Below are 6,000 nucleotides of genomic sequence, written 5' to 3'. Positions count from 1 at the left end.
AAAATGGAAGAGAAGGGAATACTCCCAAACTCATTCTTTGAAGCCAGCACCACCCTAATACCAAAACCAGGCAAAGACCCCACCAAAAAGTAAAATTACAGACCAATATCCCTGATGAACATATATGCAAAAATACTCAACAAAATATTAGGAAACCGAATTCAAAAATACATCAAGAGGATCATACACCATGACCAAGTGGGATTCATCTCAGGGATGCAAGGATGGTACAACATTCGAAAATCCATCAACATCAGAATAGCTAATTTTAACTATAATATAAGAAAGTTCAAGAGTTTCAAAATTTTAGTGCACATCAGAATCACTTGGTGTGGGGACGCTTGTCCAAAATTCAGATCCTCAACCCCAGAAATTCAACTTTGGAGCCTAGGTTTAAGTTTTGGCATCTGTGTTTTTAATGAGCATAATGAGTTTTTTCTACTCTCAAAAGTCTGCAGACTAGGCTTAGAAAAAGAGTTAATATTCTTAAAATTCTGTAATCAAATATTGAATTGGTTAAAATTGTGAAAGGTCAAAGAAGTCCAGAAATACTAGACAAAGGTCAGACAGCAAAGAAGTGAGTGAAATGTCACTCATAAGTGCACCGAGACATTTCCACCAGATATCTCAATTTTTCTGAACTCTCCTAGGCACTGTTCATCTCCTTAAATTGAACTGCTTGATATTTAATAGTTCAACGTCTAATCATTGTACAGTGGCAACCAGAAAAGGTTTTAAAACAATTTTATTATAAAGGAAGATAAAAATCAACTTTTCAGTGGGTCTTCATGGAATAATACGCCCTTACTTTGAAATAGCATTTGACTTACCAATCCTCAAATACAAAGGAGACATCTTAAAATCTAGTTTTAGAAGAAAAGTAACTTAGAAGTAAATGTTTTTAATAGGACTAGCATGGAGGTATAATGATAAGAATGTTGAGTCTTGGCTGTGTGACTGGTAGAATCAGTTTTGCTGTTTATTAGTACCGCAAGCAGGTTGAGGAAAACCCTCAGGGCATATGGGTACAGCTCAACTTCACTATTCTCAGCAGGAGCAATCAAGTATTTACAGTTATTTCCACAGGTGACACACTGACAATTGGATTTGTGGACCAGTGACCCAATTCAGTCAGTCAGAGTTAAAAAACACAAACATGCCACAACACAAGCAAAAACAGGAAAATGACAGTGTGTGGCACACTATCGTGAGGAAAGGGAGAACTTTAGGACTAAAGGGGATGATAAAGAAGTTTAGCACCTAAGTTTAGCACCCTCATTTACAGGGGGGAAAAGGAGTTGTAAAAACAGGTGCAAGCTTGTCTTTGACCTTATGATTCCCCAGTTGGAACTGAGATCCCCCAACTCCCAGCTCTGTGGTCCAAGGGTTACTTGGCTCATAATGATGGAGTCCACGCCCACCTGCCCAAGGAGGCAGCCTCTGGGCGTCAGTACTGCCTCCGAGGGTGGACCTGCTCCTCCACTGACAGGGTATTGCCTTGAGTAATTATTTTTAAAAATCCATATGTTATTTTTCATTGAACTTATAGGAAAACATGTGCTCTTTTTTTTACTCTCTAGGATCACAAATGTAAAAATAAAACATTGTACTTTGTAATACTTTTTATTTTAACCTGCTTTTATCATTTATTATAAAACGAGTGTTCCCAGTGCCTCAGGTCGCCGAGTGATGACGCGCTTCCTGCCCTCCCGGCGCTCGCGCCCGCGCTCGCTCTCGGCTCGTTCCGCTCCGGGAGCCAGCCGCGGCGGCAGCGGCCGAGGCGGCTGCGGGAGCAGAGTGGTCGCCGGGCGTGCGGGGGTACGCCGGCTGCACTCCAGGGCAAGCGCTCTGCAATGAGACAGTAAATGCACCCCCCGGTAAGGAGCACGGCTCAGTCGGGTTTTTCTCTTCCTCCAGCTGCTTGCACGTGGCATGAATTCCTCGTGTCTTTTCCCTCCTCTCTACAGGAAAATGTGAGTGGTTTTTTCCTCCCTTTTGCATACCATGAGCGATGCAAATGCAGAAAAAGAAACCCACAAAGCACCCAGATTTGATATTCTAGGAGGTCTTTTTTTGCAGAAAATAAAATAAAATTCATGCACCTGTCTATTGCATATGTATGTTTCACTGCACTCGACCCGGGCGCAGAGCTGTTGGCAAACAGCCCTGCTGCCGGCGCCCGAGAAAGGGTTCCTGGCGGTGGTCAGCCGGTCCCCCTCCGGGGCTCCCGCTGGGTTTCCGGTAACTGGGCTTTGAAAAGCGGCCCCGCCTGCATGGAGTGTCTCCGCAGCCCCGGCTGGGCCCCCGCGCCAGGAGAGTTGGCACGGGCGGAGCGGCTTCATTCCAGCGCTGGCCGTCCCGACTCTAGCGCCACTTTGCAAACAAGTCTCAGTCCGACGCTCCAGGCAAAGACAGCCGCCGGTGCGGAGCCCTTCCTCACCCAGTCCTGGACTCTCAGACCTGCCGATTCCACGACTCCCCTTTGCCCTGCAATCTCGCCACCAGCAAAGTGCTGGTCGCTGAGGGAAGGGGACAGCGCCTGGCCGAGAGACAGAGCAGGATTTGGATTCGGTGCCGCTGGCCTCGCACTGGAAGAGCGGCGCCCTCTCCTTCCTCGGGTCCACGAGCTGAAATTTTGAGCCCACTGGGTGCTGGGGGTTCTGGAGACCGGCAATTCGGGGTTCCCTGAGGGGATTGAGGAACGACGTTGGAGGGCCCCGTATTTTCAGTGGGCCTGAGATGCGGAGGTCAGGAGCCGACCAGTTTCCGGGGCCCTGGGAAAGCGCGGCGCCCCCGCAGAAGGGGCAGGAGCGGTTTGCTCCGGGAATCTGCGCGCCGAGGTCAGCACGGAGGCGGGGGCGCAGGGCGCGCACGGCGGCTGTCCCCACAAGGGCGCGCGCGTTGCAGCGCGGGCCAGGCCCGCCCGGAGCGGGTGGGGGGCCGGGAACCACGGTCGGGGACTGCGCGTCCCGCTCACCCCTCCCCCGTCCCGCCGAGACCCGGCGTTCGCGCTCGGAGGCGCAGGGAGCACGCCCCCCGTCCCCGGCGCCCCGCCGGAGTCGGGCGCCGGGTGCCGAGCGTTCTCCAGGCCCGGGGATTCGCCTGGGCGCCCCGCAGGGCGCGGGAGCTCACTCCCTGAGCAGGGGGAGGCGCCGGGTTAGCGGATCCGGGCCGAGGGCCTGGCTTGGGGCCGCCCCGGGGCCGAAGACCAGCCGGAGCCTCTTATCCCTCCCGGGCGGTGGCGACGGCAGCAGCAGCGCCCGCGACTGCGTGCCCAGCCCTCGCTGCGGTGCCAGCTCTCGGAGGCGAGGTGAGGGGGGCGTTTCCAGAAGTTGGGGTTTCAGGGGACGCGTGGGGAAACTTGGAATTTTGCTGCCTGTGAGGAGCTGCGGTGATTCGGGGATAGGGAGCTGATTCAGAATCCCTGGGTCTCGCGGTGAAAATTTATCTCCAGTCTTTTACAGAAGAGGAGAGAGGAATGAGCTGAAGTTCTCGGCGTTGTCCAAGACACAGTTAAAGAACAGGAAGGTAGGGATGATGTCCTGGAGAAGTGGGCCCAAAATAAAAAAAAATTACAGCCCCCCTGGGCTCTAAGTACCACCTACTTTGGCTTTTACTAGTGCCCGGGTGCACTGCGTTGTGGCATCCGTCAGGTTGCGCGCTATCCTTTCTACTCCAGAGCTTGGAGTCAGCGACCTCTTGGAAGTCAGGCCGTGGGGAACCTTTATTTATTTTTTAAAGAGACTGTGGTCTCTGCTTTGAGAAGGGGCAAGGGAAGGGCGTGTGTGCTGACCTACAATCCGCTGAGTGCAGGAATGTGCCAGTCTTTTTCCTTGGGGTCTTACTGAAATGATGCCATAGTATTGAGGTCATGTCAGCACTTGGGGGGCTTCATCATTGGAGATAATTCAAGGGATCACAGAAGTGGGGGTGGGGTGGGCGGAGATGGGGGAAAGCTTTCTTCTGGGAGATAGGCTCCCTGATGTCAGGGATTAGACCGGTTCTTCCTTCTCCACTTCATTAAGTGCCTCCAGGGTGAATGTCAGCCATTGAGTTTACAAGATTTTATCTTCTTTGATGCTGGTTTGGGATATCTATGGGAAAATCTGGGGGCAGTCGAAATAACAAATAGCCTTGAGAGAGGAGGGATATCTGCATGAATGCTCTCTTCTTTTTCACTGAGTCCAAGAATTGTGGAAAACACCCAGAGTCCAAGGTGTGCTTATCTAAAATTAGCATAACCAATTTTGGAGAGAAATCAGCTGCAGAAAATGCCCATCTATATTGTGAGGTTCCCAGTCTTAGAGGTGGTACCTTGAATCGCAGAAACACAGGCCTCCTTGGATTGGGCAAGTCACTGTTTTTGCTCAGCCTTTGTACCCACTTATTATCAAGGAAATAGTAGAGGTATTAGAGCCTCCATTTTTGGCATTGATGTTGTGCTTCAACCTCCAAAGGGAAAGTTGGATGGGGATATTATTTACAGGTATAGGCATATTGGTGTGTGTCTTGTATTCACTTACTGTCAAACTTACTTGCTCAGGGTTTTTCAAACACTGTTCCCCAAAGTATTTTTAGGGAAAGTCAGGTTTTAGAAAAAAAATGTATGTGTGGTTTTTTTCTAGCCCAGTTTCTATCTTTCATACCTCAAAATAATACTGATTCCCCTGCTCCTCCAACCCTCACTCCCATTAAGCACATGATTAGTCCACAAGAGCAGTTAAGGATGGTTACAAGTCATGAACAATCTAAACTTTCACCAACTCAGAAAAAAAAATACATCTAAGCATGTATTTATTCATTTTAGCATTATGCTACATGACTATGTCACATATTTTTGTGTATGTGCTAGATGTTATATAACAGAAATTAAATTTTAAAAAGTTTTCTTAAAGTGGAAATAAAAAATTAAAGAAGTTTTATTGCAAACCCTACAATGTTCATTCCCAAGTTCATTGCCTTAATATTTATCTAGTTGCTTATGCCTGTCTTAACAAAGTGTTATAAATTGTGCTCTTGACTGATTCTTATTACAACTTCATGGTTTGATGAAAGGTCTTTTTTTTCTTTAAGAAGATGTTGTCACTTCAAAAGGTTACAAAATGCTTACAAGTTTTAAAGAGCTGTCTGTCAATTTACCGGGCCTTGTTTTGTGTTGTGCGTGTTGTGGGGTGGCATGCCCAGACTCTTGGAGCAGCGTCTAAAACTTGTGATCTGTGACATGATTGCCCAGAACCTTTGAGTCATAATGTTTTCTTGGAGATTTGGGGTGGTGTGTGGCCAATACAGGAAGTACTAAAAAAGAGTTAAATAATTGAAAGTTATTTTTATTGGTTCCAAGAAATTTTAAAGACGAGGAGGAAAACTTAATAAGCAGGACCAGAATTACAGCTTAATATATCCAACTGGTACCTTTAATTACAGCACTTTCTTCCAAACCCTTTAATCCTATTACTTTTATATTTAATAAGGAGACTAGTTAAAACATAAGCCAAACAGAACTATTACAAATAATGGAGATAAATGGTGGGTATAACCACATGTTTTGCCTAAAGTTAAAATACTTAAAGAATCTGAATTGTCAAACTCCCCCTGCAGCCCTTCCAACACCCCTCTTTCCAGTAAGCGGGAGATTTTGAGATGGGAAACAATCTTTGAGGGGATGGAGACAAAAAAACAACAATAAAGAAACAAAATGCTTAGGTAGGTTTCTCCTGTCCTCACAACCTTTGGCTCAGTGGCAGGTGCCATTTGAATGAGACAAGGCTGGGTACAAAATGTTTTGGTTGTGAAAACTTTGATATGTCACCCAGAACTGTGAATTAGGGTTGGGCTTATTTGCCACCCATTTCATAGGGAATTTTCAGAATCAGTGCCACGACCATAGTTTTGTTTTTTCCTTAACCAGCAATTTAATTTCATCCAAAGTGATGCTGTTCTGAATAAGTATAAAAGTAATGAATATTTGTATTTCCTTTCACTTCGTAGCCTCAGTCTTAT

This window comes from Manis pentadactyla, chromosome 11 (assembly GCF_030020395.1).
Source record: "Manis pentadactyla isolate mManPen7 chromosome 11, mManPen7.hap1, whole genome shotgun sequence".
NCBI classification, from domain to species: domain Eukaryota; kingdom Metazoa; phylum Chordata; class Mammalia; order Pholidota; family Manidae; genus Manis; species Manis pentadactyla.
The sequence above is the reverse complement of the archived record's forward strand: the minus strand, read 5'-3'. Positions refer to the sequence as shown.